This window comes from Neolamprologus brichardi, chromosome 11, assembly GCF_056152115.1.
Source record: "Neolamprologus brichardi isolate AB-2024 chromosome 11, ASM5615211v1, whole genome shotgun sequence".
In the NCBI taxonomy this organism is placed as follows: domain Eukaryota; kingdom Metazoa; phylum Chordata; class Actinopteri; order Cichliformes; family Cichlidae; genus Neolamprologus; species Neolamprologus brichardi.
In genome coordinates, this window is record NC_142114.1 from 9,378,593 (window position 1) to 9,397,445 (window position 18,853).

Here is an 18,853-nt window from a genome sequence, read left to right on the forward strand (position 1 = left end):
TAAAAGCATACACAGTGTTAAGGGCATGGCTTTGTGGATGGCAGTGACATGCATAACCCCAATGCAAGCAATTAAATATGACCTTTGTGGTCCTTTTCCAAGTTTTTACTTATCAATTTAAAAAGATCTCAGTATGTAAGGCCCCAGGCAAACAGGCCTAGAGAGTGGTCGGCAACCTTTTGGCAAACACCAGTTAACAAAAGGTTGAACTGCACTGAAAAACCTCCGTGCGATTGCTTTGGTTGCTAGCAGGTTGCTATGGTCACCAACCGTTTGCAAGGAAAAATGGACTAGTCTGCAATCAGTTGGAAGCTACTTTCCAAATAAGAAATACAATTGTGAAAAGTCCATGCGCAAAAGTTGTTCCTTTTGAAACATGCGGGACGCAGCGTTAAAGCACAACGTTTATTTGAAGGCAAATGTTCTCTGTTTCAGGTTTGAATAGCAATTTTTCACCTTTTGCTACGCTCACTTGCTAGGAGTTTGCCACCGTCCATGCAAACTGCAGCAATTTGATGGAAACAAAAGCAACTCCAAGGTTTTTGGTGTCACACCCTCTTTGATACCGATTTTAGCCTGAGACAGTCAGCAGCTGGTCAAAGGATACACATTTTTTCCTAGCAAACGGAGGTTAACAGGGGGTTGCTGACAGGTCTCTAGGCCTGTGTGACTGAGGCCTAATGGATGCACTGAGCTTTGATGTCATGTCGTGGATTTGCATAGAATTGATACAAGAGTTTGTCAGTTTATGAATGAATTACTAATGAAATCCTCATCTGTCTAAACTGCACTCTGTTTTTAGTGGCAACAAATGCTAACATGCTAATACAAGGAAAACTAGATAACAATAGACCTGCTCAATATTTCAATGCCATTTTAAGAATTTCAGCGCACTGCGGTGCCTAAATTTAGTGTCACAGAGCCGCTAGCATAGCTGCTGATTTAGATCAGAAGCATTAGAAGTATCACTGTATGTAGAATAATTACTACTGTAAGTTCATGATCTGCATTTCATCTGTGCAGCCTCCTGAAAGAGCACCACAGTTTGCTGCTGTAATTGCTAAGGCCTTATTATTTTAACACCATGACCCATGGCGCAGTGTTTAATTTATATAGCTATCTTAGAGAAGATATTCATAAACTGTTATATGAGCCAAATATTATCACGAGAAGACTCCAGTCACTGTAACAGACATAAATTCAAGTGATGAGGGACAATAAGGAAAACAAAGCCATCTACCCACAGCCATTTATCCACCTCAGTTTCCCCTCAATCTGTTCCATCTGCTCTCTGTCTCCATCCTAATGTTACCCATTAGTACTTAGTAGTTTTTCCAGTTCTGGCGCTAAAAACAGAGGATAATGATCTTATTTGCTATTAAATGGCCTTGCTGACTGGGGGTCAGGAGGGCTGGGAGGGGTTGAGACTATTCAACTGTAAGCCTGTCATCCACCAGACAAGCACATGTGCCAATTGAAATGTAATGAGATTAACCACCAGAAGGGAAACAATGCAGGCTTGTCGCCATAGAGGCTAAAGGATGGAAAAAAAAAAAAGACAAATTGGCTTAAGGAGAGAGAAACAGTCCGGGAGAGACAGAAAAAATGACCAATCATCAAAGTCATCAAAAACAAAAAGAGATAGAAGCTCTACTAAAGATCACCGTGGCACAATAAATGGATAGGAGTTTTTCTCTGAGACACGGAGCCCATTCCACTTTGTGACTGTCATTGACATCCTCCAGCTAATTAACCTCGCGCACAGTAAGAGGGGAAGAATTAATAGGACTGGAGATGGTGAGAGCACATAGCTGGAAAATGATCCTAGTTTACTGTGTTTATCAGCTACTTAGTAACTGGAGTGTTTAACCTTTTTTTGGTTACTTGCAGGAAACAGATCGCCCTCAAACACAATGATCAGTCTAAACCCAGTTGGCAAAACTGCCACTCAGATATCAGACATGCCATTAACGGACACTTAAGCCTCCTTTGAGTCTCACACACTCAGCTGATAATGACTGCTGCATCAAATAAGAAGAAAAAAAAAAAACAATCTTTTTCCTGTCTTCCTTCCTGACACGTTCACCTCAGCTGATCTGCCTTCTGAACGCCAAACCCTAGCAGTTGTAAACCGGTAAGAGGAGGAAATCCGTTCTCATTTTCCCAACCCTGCGCAACCTTTACAGAGCAGCTTGGCTCGTTTTTTTTTTTTTTTGCTTCTGGATCTTCCGGGGTTCACATCTGGAGAGAATCTCAAAAAAAAAACAGTGTCAAACTGTGCAAACAGAGGATCTGTTTACAGATTTGTTTTCACACAGCAGTGGCGTCGCAAAGGCAGACGTAAAAACCAAGCTTCATCCATTTAGATCCACCACTGGTAGCAAGGCAAGCACAATTTATTTAAGAGTACTGTCTGCACCGGCTGCAACAGCACCCTCTAGAGGCCGTATATTCTGCCTGCAGAGAACATGTGAGTAAAAGGCATGCTCCCATTTGGCTGCACAGTTTTTGCAACTGTTTGCTCGCCCTCACCGTTTTGCTTCTTTCTAACAGAAAACGCCACCATTCTGCCTTCATCACAGCAGTCGCCTCAGAGGCGTCCACGGCACAAATCTCCCGTACCCGTTTGAGGAGATTGGCTTTCATAACGCAGTCAGTCACTCACGCTGTCATCTTATCACTGGTAACGACTCTAGGTCATTCTCATGTGGGACATCCTTCAGCAGAGATGGGATCTGTTTCCCTCCCACACAGCAGCACAGAGATCAGCGTTTGAGGTTACGAAAAAAAAAATAGACAGAGGGGGAGAAAAATAAAGAGTGGACCTTCTGTTAAAATGAACGAACGCGCGCACACACACACACACACACACACGCACACACACACAAATACATGCAGAGGGAACTGTGGAATCAACAAGCAAAACAGAGGGGTCTTTTAATGTCCCATACATCCATACACACACACATCTTTTGAACGTCCATATATGCACAATGTGGGCTTTTACCACTGTTTCATACAGGCAGCATTGATAGCTTAACAGCACATACAGAAAGGGCTCTCTCTCACACACACATACACACACACACTGCTTCATGGAGCATAACATACAGGGAGCACTTTACAAATAAACTTACTATCCTCTATACAGTTGCTCATAAAGTGGAGACATTCAATGCTCAGAGTGGGACAGAGGCGATGGAGTCTTAAACACTCACACACACACACGCAGTGTATTCTCAGACCAATCAATAATCCATTATGAACAAACTGCTCTTCACCTCCCACCCAGCTCTAAACTGGCAGACAAAGAGGTCTGCTGTATGTGCCACGATGAAGAGAGAGAAATAGACCACAGCCGGATAGGCATCTCTAACACACACCTACAGGATGTTCACAAAAAAACCAAAACAAAAAAAGAAACACACACACACACACACACACACAGGACAGTTCTGACATTTTTAGGGTAAAAATGCTGTAGCTGGGAAAACAAAACAAAAAAAAAAAAAAAAAAAAAGAATCAACTTTTTGTGGTTCACAGATCAGTTTCTGCTCCAGTTGCTGTTAAGTACTATTTATTGACTTACATGCCATATACCAAAAATCCTGTCAGCAGCTGTGAGAAGGAAACACACATAAAACTTTCTTTCTTCACTCTAGAAAAAAAAGGAAAAAAAAACATGTTGTGTCAGTAAAATATTTTCAGAATTGTGTACATTGTTCCTGCACTGCTAAGAAATGTACGTCATCATCCCTGCAACATTTTTCACATATCTCCACCATAAACCAAAAATATGCTTGTGTGTGTGTGTGTGTGTGTGTGTGTGTGTGTGTGTGTGTGTGTGTGTGTGTGTGTGTGTATATGTGAGAAAGCTAGACAGGAGATGGACTTCCTTTAGAGATGAACTGCAGATGGATGTGGTCCAGATGTGAGTTCAAGCAACTTTTAGTCCCGTTTTGTGCTGGATTCTTCCTGGTAATGCTTTTGCGATGCCCAAAAGTGACTAGTTTTAAATGACTTGTTTTGATTCTGGCTCAGACCGTCTGTACCCACTCATGCCTGATTCTTCTGATTGTGTATTTAACAAATTAAACATAGTCTAATGACAAGATCTGACCTCCTCCATTTTCCCATCCTGCACCCCACCCCTAAAGAATTTGGTGTTCTCTGAATGAGGTCTGGCAGAGTTTGTGACTCCAAACTGAATCCCAATTAGGGCTAACCTATAACCAGATCTCTGACCAATCAGGGTCCGGTGTGGGCTGAGTGATATTATAGTTTTCCCTCTCTTCCTTCTCTTGTCAGAGCAGGTCATTCTCATAAGCAGGAAGAGCAGTGGGGGGTTTTGTGGCATTGTTGGGGTCTCCAATTCCCATCCTATCCCTGGTCCCATCCCTACGCCCCCCACCCATCCCTTAAACCCAGCCAGAACAATAGAGGGGGTCCATGCAGTCTGTCTCTCCTCAAACCGCCACCCCCCTTCTCTGATAAATAGACTGAGAGGGGATCCTGCCTGCCTACTCTATTTGCGTGAGAAGGGCCTTTGGATAGAAAGATCCCACTGGGTCTCTGTTTATGTATGTGCACTTTTGTGTGTGTGTGTCTGTGTGTTTAGGAAGTGGCAGGTGTTTGGGTCAATACTGTCATGTTACATTTTAGTGACCCACCCATGCTTGTGGGATTACTGGACGGGTCAGGAAAAAGAAGAGTGCAGTTCTCAGGCCCACACACTAACCAAACACACTGCAATGGAGGCTTTTGTCTTTCAGTACGATTCACTGTGGCTGCAACTGCAATCAAAAGAGACAGCTGTTTTTTTAATTAATTTATTATTATTATTATTATTATTATTATTATTATTATTATTATTATTATTGGGCTTCTCGTGTATCACATGAAAATGGATAAAGGCCAGTACTTTTGTCCCCCCTGCCAAGAATTGTGAGAACACTACATTTTCCATTGTTTGATACCTGCTCCCACGAGTATAAAGCCAACAAGCGCTGCCTGCTCTTATGGACCCAACCATCTTCGGCTTCCTCTGAGACACACTGTGTGAGCGTGTGTGTATAAGTGTGTGCATATTTCCCTCCCCCTCCTTCTCAAACTCGGCCTGTTTTTCTCACACCGCTCGTTAACCCCTGGGTGCTCCTGCCCACAGTGCCCCCCTCAACACACACACACACACCGTCTCTAGCCCTCTCCTAAACCACAGCAGCATTCCTCACACACATACACAAACTAGGATCTACTGTCACCGTGCAGGGCAGACTAAACCATCATAACCCTCACGTAAATTACCCCCAAGTTCAAAAACGAGCAGACACGTTTCTTGCGAAAGACAAGACTTCTTGTGCGAGACTGCGTTTTTTAATCGTTGGTTCCTAAGCCACTACACCTAACTTTAACCCCGAGCCCAACATTAATCTAACCACAACCCCTAAATCCAAGTCTTAATCCTAAAGCACTGGAGTGGATGTAAGGATGATCAGAATGTCCTTATATAAGGGGATCTTTTTTGATTTTCCCTTACATGGAAAGACATTTAGGGCCACTCAAGCAGAACCGTTCTGCACACAAAAACAAACAAGTCATTTAGAGAGTCGCAGCAGTGTTTGATCAAAGATAAGACGTTTCATTCTTTACGGCTCGGATCTGTGTGAAAGGCCGCAAATGCTTTGTCTCAGGGTAAAACTGAAGGCATTAGGGTGGGGAGGAAGATGAAGAAGCACAGTGGCAAGGCACTATAGCCACTTGTGCAGTAGAGTTAAATTGAAACTTCTCCATCTCTTTTAACCCCACTCCCTACTGTCCACTCTCCCTGCCTTCTTCATCCTCTTTCTCTGCACTCTCCTCAGTCTCGCCCGCAGCCCCGCGCGACCTCTGCAGTTGAACTTAAATCAATCTCTCTGAAGTGTAATTAGACCAGCGACCTCAAAGTTGGCCACCAGTCTTCCACCCTGTCACACTTTCTGATGTAACCCTTTTATTTTGTGGCTTGCCGAGGAGAGATAGTCAGGCGGTTAGCGAGTTTGCGCACAGGTGCACACACGTGGAGATGTCGCTTGCACACAATCAACGTGGGAGAGGGATAGAGTAAATTTTGTATTGATCAAGCTGTTGCATACTAATGGGCGTCTCTGAGCCTGCACTAAGTCGCCCAAACAACAGCACAAAGACTGAGCATCACTGAGACAACAGCCAAGAAGATCTTTTTGTAACTGACTCACAAAAATCACAATTAACTAACTTATTGCTTATTTTACCAGCTAGCTATGGCAATGCGATTTATTAAAGGCCTTGTGTTTATCATGATTCCCCTTGCAGCTTTTTAGAAAGGCTGAAATTTTACTTCAGACTGGAGCGTTTCCATAAACATTATCTCAAATTTCAACATCACCCTCCTCAGCATAGTATTTAAAATGTGTTAGCGTCCAATGTTCTGCTGGAAAACGTAAAAAGGTGTCCATGCCGAGGTGTTGCATTAGGTGTCTTTCAGAATATGTGGGGCGGTTTTGTGTGTGTGCTTGAATACAGTTTGTTTGTTTGGCCCGCTGATTTGCTTGGTTATTTGCTTTTTCGTTACTTGCTGTGCTTTTCTTTTCAAACCTTTACCTTTGGGCAAAATCTGAAGATCACATCCTGTAAGAGTTGTCAAGAGCACATATGAGAACCAAACAGGGCAACAGGTCTGTTTTTGAGTCTTTGTGTGTGTGTGTGTGTGTGTGTGTGTGTGTGTGTGTGTGTGTGTGTGTGTGTGTGTGTGTGTAATATGGGATGGGAGGGTTTCCACAGAAATCTCCTGATGGCTCTACTACAGAAATAGTGTGTGGGCTCAAACAGATAGTTGTTGTTGTGGGGTGTTCACACACTGAAATAGAGTACAAACACACACACACACACACACACACAAAATATAAAGAAACAAAACTCCAAACAAAGTAACCTCAGGGCAAAATTCAATTACTTCCCTTGGAAAAACTGCTACGTAGAATACAAAAAAAGTTTAAAGACATCATTGTATGTGGATTTGCGAATAAGAGCGTAAAATAAAAGTAACGCCACGCTCACTTTTTTTTTGCTTTTGTGGATGGGAGCGTCGCAGGTAATTATTATAGCTATCATATAGCTTGTTTTAATGGTATATGACAAAAATATCAGGCATAATAAAGTCATGGCTAGCTTGCTGAATTAATGCCCACTGACATGGTGCATAACTGTTGTTTCTAACAATATCCGAGTTACACTATAGTGGAAGTAAGATTCTCAATATTTGCACCAGACTACAGTCTATGCACATTTCACACAGGAACTTCACTTATTTTTGGTCAGTTCAGTTATACAGCTTTGAATGTTAGATGGTAGACAAACATAGCAGAGCACACTGGCGTAGCATTTCTATCCATCTGTGTGCATGTGCGTCAGCTGCTTAAACTTAAAAGTAAATGTAAAGCTGTCAAACAATAATAATATATAGGTAAATATATAGCTAATACATTTAAATAACTGAGTAGTCAAATGTGCATGAAAGCACTTTGTTGTGTGTACTGCTAAGTTAAAGCTAAGCTACATTAATAACCGAACCCAAGCCCACACAAGTTTCACATTCTTTTGAAACACTTAACCTGTTCCACAGATATGAAGTCACTGCCAGCAGATCATTAGCTTAATTAGCGCTACTTCTTTCAGCCGATACCTTGCACTTCTGATTGTTTTTAGCCTAGTAGATAAGTAGATGGCACTTCCCCTTTATAAACCCACGAGGACGAAATATTCAAAGACACCGTGAAGAAAACAAGTTCATAAGCATTACTTTCTATAATGAAGATTTCTAATATAGCACACAAAAAAGAAAAAAGCCAGACAAAGACAAAGGTCAGGTAATGATGCCCACATTTGCAGTGTTTAACTTAATTTATCTCTGTGTAAATACCTGTCCAAATTATTAGAGAAAACTAGAGCTTACTGAGTAGTTTCTGATGCACTATTTTGCTAGAGGTCCTTATCCTCGCAAACCAGCCACACCAAATGTAGAGCTACAACTTGGCCCGTCACCCATTTGCTCACTGAGTAATGATTTAGCTCACACAGAAGTACCTTTAACCTGCATTACATCTGAAGGCCACCAGATGGTGATAGTTGTGATTGCCAAAAGACTTCAGCTCTATAAAAGTCTATGGGGAAACAGATTTCTGACTTAGCCCTCGTAAACCTTTTACTGTTTAATTTATGGGCTCAGTTACTCATTTTGTCATATTGGATAAACAATAGAATCCATTTTGTAATCTATTTTTCAAAATAGAGGATTATCTGTGGTATAAAACCACACTGAAACTCACTGGCTAACAACTGGTCAGAGGTCTTTAATCAAGTAGGTTTAGAGTCAGACCCGCCCCTCCTCATCACATCTGGGGGCTAATTTGGCTCTCAGGATGACAACAATGGAAACGGTCGGGGGTGTTAAAAGGGCACTTCAAAAACAAATAGGTAATGTCAAAGCAGTTACAGTCATCTTTTACACAGACTGTGCTACTTGTACCACAATAATTTAAAGAACAGACGTAGTTTGCCATCTTCAAAATTAAAATTTGCAGTAAATAACTAAAAACAGGCAAACAAGATTTGTTTTTTTGTATGTTAACCTGTAAAATTTAAAATTTGAGAAAACATAAAAACTTTAAATTTAGGACTGGTTTGTTTATTTTTTTTTGTTTCTATGCTGTAAGAGTGCGTTTAAAAGAACAAAGAGACAATTTGCAGCGATGTAGCAACATTAGCTAGAAAGCTAAGCTAAGCAAATTTGCTTAGTTTGGAAGCTAAGCTAATTTGCTGGTGTTAGATTAACATTTACTGCACAGACAAGAGAGGTGTATCAGTATACTTTTCTATTTCTTTACTAAGCTAACACTTTTTTAGCATACAAAGCAAATGTCTATAAAATCACTGACCTAGAAACATAGTGGGCCTTGGGGGATTATTACAGTGGGAATATGAAAGTGACACCACTGCAAATATAAGATTCCACAAAGTTCACTGAGGTTACTGTAAACTTATTATTGACCATTATGAGGAATATTCCGGGAGTTGTTTATGTGCACGTGTGTGTGTGCATGTGTGTGTGCACACTGACTGTAACATCTGCCTAGGATTTTATAGCCAAAAATAAAATAAAAAAAAGAAGAAGCAACAAGCAGGAACTGGGGATGCAAGATGAGAATAACAAACATTGTTAGCCTTTCATGTGGGACAGAATTTTTCTAAAGAGCGCACTAAAGCTACATGCCATATTTCAGGCTGTGCACAGGCTGACAGGCATTACTGTTAGTGTGAGCTTATGTGGCTAGGTGGTCATGATTGATGGCTGTATAAAAAGAACTGGAGATCCCATCTGGGTCACGTCTTATCAGGCTGACTGATTCACATTGATGAAATCATGCTGGCTTGTTAACCCGCCCAGTGGAAAAACCCTAAACCAATACAGAGGAAAACAGCATCAGAAACAAGAGAGGGAGATAGATGCATGTCAGGGAGAGTAGAAAAGGCTGAGCAAATAATGAGAAGGAGGGCAGCAGAGGGAAGATAAGTGGTAAATAGTGATGTAAAGTCATGGCAGGAGATGGATTAGGATAATAAGAGCTGACTGAGAGGAGCGAGAAGGGAAGATGTGGGAGATCGAGGTAGAAAGAGAGAGTGCGAGAGCTGCAGCGTTGGAGCTGCATACTGCAGATGTCCATTTTACAGGCGTATGCAATATTTTTAGGAATTTGGACTGCAAATCACCACTGTCTGTTGAGAAGATTGGTAAGAAAAATAAAACTTTTAGCTCATTAGTACTGCATTATCTCCCCTTTTTTTTGCTTGTAATCAAATTCTTCAGGAGAGCAGAGTCCAAACACCAATACCAGACATCACAGCGATTATTTGCAGAGCAACCACAGCACAGGAAATTGGCTAGAATGCACTGTCTCTTAACATTCATCCAACAGTCCTACAGAGACAATCTGCTAGTATAGTTACACTGTAACAACCCCCTCCCCTCTTCCTCCAACCAAGCTGTGCAGCTCAAATGTGGATGTGTGCGTGTGAACATGCATGTCTGTTTGTCACGTTTCATATACCTGCATGAGCTTTTAAACACAGGATATTTTGTTACTTTGTTTTGATATATTTTACTTAAAATGTTAAATCAAACAGGCAACAACAACAACAAAAAATCTCCCACTACAGATTTCTAAAGTTTGTACATAACAGTGAAAAAAAGAGATCTAAATCTGCTATTTTATATACTGATGGAACATCTGTCTTCAGAGGTTTAACTGAACAAGCATGTTTCAAAGAAGCGGCATCCAAAAGTCACATTTGACAAGTTTTCTTGGAAAAAAAAAAAAAAAGGGAAGATGAACAACACCTGCGTAAGTGACACACAAAAACTCCAAAACATGAAAAACCTGTGAATGACTAAGTAAATTACATCCAAGACACTTCAAGTGTTTCTAACAGATGAATATAAATATGATAAAACAGGGAGGAAAACACTCCATATGCATCTAAATCAGCCCACAATGTCAGTTTATTTTCCCTCCAGATGCAGGTGGGCCTAAGAAAACCAGATCACTTCATTCTACTGGCAAACAAGCAGAATTGTGCAAGCCGCCTGTTTGCAATAAAACTCCATGCCACAACCTGATCTGCACCAGTTGCACTGTTTAGATAGTAGTGGGTTTACCAGACTGACATGTAGAAGCAAGCAGAACGTATACCGGCATGAACGTCAGGCTGCCACCCTGTCTAGTAATAGGTTATGTGATAACAAATAATAAGTTAATGATAACAAATTGCTGTATTCAAGTATCTTGTACACGCAGTGTATGAGGTTGTGAAACTATAACAAATTCTCTAATAATTCGGAAACACTAGGTTTTCAGACTTTTTGAACAACAGTTTTAGTAATGAAATAATTTTTGTAGTTCTTATATTTTCCTGTTATTTATTATTGCTAAATAAAAACTGAAGCTTTCAGTAGAAAAATGATTCACTGGTACTTTTAATTTGTAGGGTCTGTAGTATACAATATTAAATTCCTTGAGGTGATAGCTGCTGGGCATCAGCGCTATATGATTAAAACAGTTGAATTTAATATATTTAGCACCTCACTGACTGATGATAAACATGGTTTATCATAGTACTTTGATTCAGATTGTAACATGATGGCAACAAAGGTATATAACAACTATAAAGAGTAGCCTACTTGCCCACATAACTTTTGCTCTGTACAATCAGACACAGTTCCATCATTAAGTTAGCTTGACATCTCTAGTTTGTAAAAATACCCTTTTTGGAGAGCTGCTGTGGCTAACGTTTGTGATCCAAGATAAACTCTACACAATGACTTTCCATTAACTTTTATTGATGTTCGAGTATTTATTGAGATAATACTTTCATGAGCATAACCTGTACTAAATGTGATTTTCATTGAGCACCAAATTTAAATTTGTTAGCAAATGTAAACATGTTAAGATGCTAAATCTGGAAGGTTAGCATATGTTACCTCTTTTAAAAAAATCACAAAGAGCATGCTGTTGCTCTAGCTATTGATATGCTACCATGCTTCTGGTAGCTTACCTCAAAGCAACTTTGGGGCTAATTATGGCCTCAAAGAGTAATAGTGTGGTTAGACTCTTTCAGAGTCAGACTTTGCCTTTTTCTTTAGCTGTTACGGTGTGTTCATGGAGCTACAGTAGTCTACAACAGACTTTATGAAGTTAATGAGCAGTGTTGGGTAAGTTACTTTAAATTAGTAACTTAGTTACATTACTAGTTACGTCTATCAAAAGTAACTCCGTTACCTCAAGTTATTCGTTACTTTCAAAGTAACTAGTTACTAGGGAAATTAACTTTGGTTTTACTCAGAATTCTCTCATTAATGTGTTGCTTCCCTAACTGGATACCAAGCAAGGATGCCAGTCTTCTAGCTTGCTTACATGTTAGTGCTATCCTGCCACAAATGCACTGTGTCACCTAATGGCCTGAACCTAAAATGGCAGTGTAGTAGTGTGAGTGCAAGTTAATGATGAAATGAATGAAACTAAATTAGAAATGAACAATGTTTGTTTTATGTGTCACTTTTTATCTGTCTGTTTTAATATATTTCTATAGTTTCAAACCTCTATAAATGCAAACACATAATTTTGGGGTTGATGCAACAGTGTTATAAATCTAATCTTTGTACGTAGTATCACTAGGAAGAAGCAGTGGATAACAAAACACGACATAAACTTTTGAAAGGTATATTTATTTTTGCCATTGAAATGGGTATAAAGTATACTTTTAGCAGTGCCAACACTAAACTGTACCTCGGACCATTTAGGAGCTGTAGGTATCAAAATAGTGCAAATAATTTAGTGCAAAAATGGTTCAACATAAACACAGTGAGGTTTGTCCATTCTTTGTAAACTTAACTGAAAACAGCTGAAGTGCACCAACTGGAGACCTCATGTTCAGTAATGGCGGGCAAACTTAAAAGTATTTTCAGCCTCAGAAAGAAAAATAAAATAAAATAATAAATATTTTCAGCCTCATAAATAGTCATTATTTAACCAAAATAATATTTCCTCCAGTCAGGTCATGTATATAAATAAAATATGATGGTAGATTAAGTGCTTCAGTGGTCTAAGATTCTACCCTACATCACAGCGTCACGTGCACTTTTTATGTCCAACACGTAAACTGCAGTCGTGGTGCTTTCGATTGTACTCGGAACTCGGAAATTCTGCCTTCCGAGTAGGAAAATGTAGGTGACTCCAGACTGCAGATGAGCTGCATATGTGTTTAATAGTAATTTGTTTTTGTAGAGGGCTAGCAAAACCGTCGAGGGCGTCGTCATATTGGAACCCCGACTTCTCTGACGAAGCTAACCAGAACGCCGTTTACTCGAGTGTGACATCATTCCCAGGTCCGTGTTCCAATTTCCGAGGTAAGTCGAACGCAACACACGAAGTAACGAATAACGACCCTATCTAAATCCCAGAAACGATAAACGCGTTCCTGATTTTGGCATAATAACTAGTTACCGTGCTCGTTACCACAATAATAACATAGTTACTGTAACACGTTACCTAATAACGTGTTAGTCCCTTCACTGCTAATGAGTTAGTTTATCATTCAATTCTGGACAGAACATATTGTTCCTGAAATATTATGTCTGGTGCACCAGTGATTAAGGCACACCACACAACCACAATGGCCATGGTTCAATTCATGATCAGAGAAACTTTGTAGGATTTTTTAACTCACTGTGTTCCATACCTTTCTATTGTGTTAACTTTTAAAAATGTAAGATGAAAAACCTCTTGAAGGTCAAGTCAAACTGTAGAAAAAAGAGGCTGTCTGGCAGCTTTGCCTGTGCTCAATCTCGATGAACTCTCTAACTTCCAGGAGATATCTGACTGAATTTGAATTAAGTTTTGTCTATCGCACCAAGATGACTGTATATTATATTAAAGAAAAACTCTAAGACAAAGAAGGGTTAGAGTTATGTGCTTAGCCATAACCATTCAAGTTATGTAGTTGTTGCAATCTACCCATCTAGTCTTCTTTTCAGTGAACAATCAATTTTGTATTCTGATAATGAAAGTCTGAGAAAAATCCCAAATTCTTAATTGTAGCAGCTTGACGCAGCTCACCACTTAATGTTGAGTCATTAAATTGGACAGGCAGCTGAGGATAATATAGGAGAAGGCAAATATTGCATCAAACAGTGATGTTTGCACAGCTTTCCCTAAAGAGATCAGAAACCTCCAGTGGGAGCTGCTTGCATTACCCAGGCCATTTAAACCAGGCAACCAGCCACCTAACCACTGCTAAAAAGCAACAGCTCACACATGAAGTGAGGGACAGAGGATCGAGAATTACACACAGTTCCTCTCTCCAAACCGCACCAGTGGACAACTTTACACAACACACTGTACTGACTGAAGATGGCAGGATGGGTTACTAAAAATGGACACAGCTAACTTCTAATAAGAAACATAAACACATGGAGGCAGACACAAAGTCTGCTGATAAACCTGCATTTGCAATAGTATCAATTTAAGATAAGCAGGGCTCTACCATACAAAAAGGGAAAAAAAAATATGGCACTGTCATAGCAACAAATATAGTTTAGGATCATATATGTGGTCGTACACGTGGACAATAATGTGGAAGCATTGGAAAGAGTCAGGGCAGGAGACTAAGGAAACTAGTTGCTTATATTTCCAGTGTGATGCAGCCTAATTAATTACGTATTTATTGTAGAATTAACCAATACCTCATGCACTAAACTGATCTAATAAGGCAGTCTAAATTAGTTCCACACATTTAGTAGCAGCACTTGTTTTAAGCTGCCCATAACAATTCCATTGACGTTTGAAAATAGAAACAGAAGTTCTAAATTTGAACTTAAATTTGGCCCAAACTGATTTTTTTTGCTCATACAAGTACTCTAATTCATCCACACAGATCCGTAAAACCTCCTCCTTAGTTCTACCTGGCACATGCATGGCACAGAGCTTGCTGCCCAGGTACTTAAATCTGAGTACACCACCTGCTTCTGGGACACAAACCAAATTAAAAAAAATCAATATGCATTTAAAGGAGTTATATCAGTATATGTACAGCAGTAAGCCAGTACGGCGTTACAGATAGTACAACTATAGCATTGGTTTAAGGGGGAATTTCCATCTCACACTGGTCTCAGTATGATTCAGTGTAAAGTAATGCATTTACTGCATTAAAATGTTTTGGGAGTTTTTTGACCCACTTCCAGATTCTAGTTTCTAGACGAGTCCTGACCATGAGGAGTTCTGACCTTGAGTCTCCTGTTTCTGTGTTTGAAATTATGCCCGAGATTAGGACTCTGTATATGGGTCAGATTTTTTTTTTTATTTTCAAGGGAAGCCCGCCTTTTGTGACCATCCTTAAGACTATTAATTAGGTGATTTTGTACAGTTGGTCAGGTATAATCTGATGGGATTAGCGGCTACGCTCTTTAAATAGAGGTCTGCAGCCAGGGATTAGATGATCGCAGCCAGTTGTATTTAAGAGCAACAGATTTTCATCTCCTCGGTTTTAGTTTTAGGGTAAAAGAGCAGAAACGGCCACTGCGCTGTTTGTTGCTATGTGCAGCATTTAAACATGTGCAAATATTGAAATGAAAATCTGGGATATTTGCTCTGCTGGCCTCATTTCCTTTTAGCAGGGAGTTTGTTAATAAATCTTTGCTATTGGGATGGGTTTAGCTGGTATGGTCTAGGGCTGGGGAGGGCAGTACCAGGGGCCCTTTTACCTTCCTCCCTTCAACCATCCTCCTCACATCTGGATACAATGTAGGAACGGGGCACTGAGGCCAGGCAGATAGCTAAAGGGAGGCTGTCTGTGTGCTGAGGGATTCTTTACAAAGCATCAAGAGTGTTGCTGCTGCTGCTGTTAGTAGCTGTGGATGTTGGGGTGTTAGGGTTGTGTGTTGTGGATGGGGGGTGGGGGGAAAGGTGGGGAGGGGGTGCTAAAAAGCTCCCTATCTTTGGTCTCTTCTTTCCTGTGTAGTTGACTGCAAGGCCCCGGAGCAACAGACGAACAGAGAGACAGCTGGGAACAGAGGTAAAAAGCAGACAGCAACCAGGAAACACAATGGGAGACCAAAAACAGGTTTCTGTTCTTAACAAGCTAAATTCTGGACTGGATATGATGCTGTCAAAGATTAAATACAGTTATAACTGTGGTATTACTAAATGAATACTAAAAATGAAAACCACTGAAGCTGCAGATTTTTTTAATCTACACGAAGTTTTTCCCAAATTCTCACACAAAGGCAACTTTGCCACCGACTGTCCAGAATGATGTGTGTGATGTTAGTAGGAGGTAATGTTGCCTCCAGCTGATAGCTCAACACTCAAGCAGCTGGTAGCTCAGTAGCTGATTAAGTCAGATCACTTCTTTCAATTTTCATACATCCATTTCTTTCTTTCTTTCTTTTTTTTTGGGGGGGGGGGGGGGGGGGGGGGTCTTTCTTTTCCATATTGTGAGATTTGTAGTCTTTAGTCCCAACTGATGCTAACTCAAGTGGCAGCACCTGAGGACATTTGTTAGACTTCTCATCGCTCCCTTGGGAAACAAAAAAAAAAAAATCTTTAAGTAAATTTTTTCCTCTTGAAAGTGAACTTTAATTTTAATATTACATAATTGTTTGATCTAAGAAATAGGCAAACATAGGCAAAGAGCTCAACTAGTCTCTACATCTTCAGCTGGTCTCACTTGAAAGAGCACAATGCAACGTATGTCACTCCCAATCATAACAACGCTTCAGTATTTGTGCTACTTCTGACTGCAAACTACAACCTACTAGCCATATGGAACAGACACAGAAAGATAAAAAAAAAAAAGTTAAAGAGATTGTTTTCCCTTCTCCTTCCATGCACAGGAGAATCCTCGAGAGCAGATCACAGACACGCACATGGCCTCCAATCTGAATCCAGATTGATTTCATCACGCATTCATGCTTGCAATTCACCTGGATGTCTGAGCCACACTGAGATTTCGGGTGAGCTCACTAATCTTTGGGCGACCCTCTTCCCCCTCACCTCTGTCCTCGGTGACCCTGACGCCTGCTTGACCCAGAGCACCTCCTGGTCCTACTTCCTCAGTGCCTCAGAGATGATGTAATCACTGTTCTATGACTGTCCCTCTTCTCCAAGAGGGCTTTAATTTTGCTATAGTTGAATAGACAGTGGTCTCAGAGTAAATATAACTCAAATTTGGATGTTTTTCTGTTTTTGTTTCTTTGCTCTTTCTTGTTATTCATTCTATTGATTCATTTTGAGAAAAAGTAAAACATGAACATTTGGGGAGTTTGTTACAGCAATTGTTGTATTTTTATGTTATATTCCCTTAGCAGGAGGTGGTTCCTCATCCATTATGATCAGCATTTGTTTCGGGGTTTGTTTGTTTTTTTAAACAGAGTAAAGTCCATCTTTCCATCTATAACCCCGACAACCCGCGCACACACACACACACACACACACATACAAACACAACTCACTAAAACACATCGTGGCAAGGTTAGGCTGACATCAGTGGCTAACGATCAGTTCCTCTGTGGGCTGAATGATTAGCTGCAGTAGCCTGGAGACATTTCCAGCTTGTTTCCCTAAGTTAGTCAGACATGTAACATCACTGGCCTTCAATCTGGACTAACTACATCCACTCCTCTTCCATTTTCTCTCTGATTCTGTGTCCCCCCTCCCCCCAAAAAAGACTTCTTCTAACTAATAGACGTTGCTAGCAATGTAGTAGTAAATATGGGGCACTTGAGATGGATCAAGTCAAGTGGAGAAGTAGACAGCAGACTTTAAAGTGTGTTGTATTTAAAGTTTTTTTTATATTTAAGAATGGAGCGACAACAGTAGTTAATGAGGAGGATTAGGCAACCCTGTGTGTGTGTGTGTGTCTAATATGGACAGTGTGGCAAGAAGTAAAACAAATTAAAATATTTGCAAAGTACTTTTAAAGTGGTTATTCATAACTTCCTCTTTTTTTATGTTTGCATTTTTGTGGCATTCTTTTTCTTTGTCTGTGCTGCCCGAGTGGAAGTCACCTATTCTTAACTTCTTCCCTGCATATAAGTTTTTTTGGACTGTGGTGAATTTTCCAAAGAAATGAAGCCTTAAAAAAAAATCTGAACCTGTACATGTAAGCAATGGGGTTCTTAAAAATTTCTGTAGGCATTTGCATCCCCATTTAGAGTGTGTTTATTAAATGGCAGGGAATGGGTATGTTAAAAAATTAACCTCTCTTCTTAGGAAACGGTTCACCCAACCCCCCACCCACCCTTAATGCCCTCTGGGCTGCTGTGAGTTTGGATTAAGTTTGGGTGCTGTGTCCCCTCCCTGCCGAGCCCTGTGAAACACACACAGATACCTACATGCTAAGTGACTGTGTCGTCTTGGTTTATCAAACCTTAAAAAAGGACAGACATAAAAACCAGGCCAGGCAAGGTAGAAAGAATGCAGAGATGGAGATAAAATATTCTTCAACTGATGTATGCTTACGCACTCTGCAACAGTGAATATGGAATGCTTCTTATCTCGGTTAAAAGAATATTCTGTAACGAGACACATATTTCAATATAAAGTAAGTAATAAATCAGTGGTAAATGGTGTTTATTTAGCCAAATTGAAGGTATCACTTCTTAAATTCCCTTTGTGTAGCTATCTAATTAGACCGTGTATGTGAGTGGTGTGCAGGATATGTGTGTGTTTGTGTAAAGCAGCAGATCAATAAGGGCAGTCTACTACAGTGACATCTGGGCTGGACAAAGACTGCCGTTCCTCTCCCCTTCTCTCTCTCTGAATCCCCAATCATAGCCACGTGGTCCTCTGGGCTGTTTCTCTCAGCTAAGCTTATTTCTCTTCTTTAATCCAGAAGCAATCACAGCAACGATGCCAAGCTTCGGTTCATGGACGCAGGCAAAAATCTATTAACTATGATCACTATGTCAGCTCAAACCTGATAAGTGCCGCTAATGAATCCAGCGCAGTCAGCTCAGCGCTGCGTTGCTCCTGGTTGTTATTTCATTGTATCGTCAATAATGCGTAAGGCGGAAAATCAACGTGAGTGACGGTGATGGACAATGTGGCTTGTAATGTGGCAAAGGAGCTTGTGTTTGAACTCAAGCAAGAGTCAGATTTTCTGCAAAAATTCTCCAACACATCCCACTCTTTGTAACTGAAGAAATCTATGTACTGACAAGACTCTGCAACACCGCTTGCATCCATACAGGCCCAACCCTGCTGTGAGCGTCGTCCGCTATGGCGG

General features: G+C 40.5%; 1 protein-coding gene across 6 annotated transcripts in view; it reads right to left on the reverse strand.

The window, feature by feature from the left end:
• znf516 (zinc finger protein 516) overlaps positions 1-18,853 on the reverse strand; it is a 49,698-nt gene that overhangs the window by 22,600 nt on the left and 8,245 nt on the right. For 4 of the 6 annotated variants that reach the window (XM_035909504.2, XM_006794873.3, XM_087848093.1 and 1 more), the window contains exon 2: positions 3,591-3,659. The exons of the other annotated variants lie outside the window; for them this stretch is intronic. The gene's annotated coding sequence lies outside the window, so the exon portion shown is untranslated. The remainder of the gene's footprint in view (positions 1-3,590; positions 3,660-18,853) is intronic. 6 annotated transcript variants of the gene reach the window in all.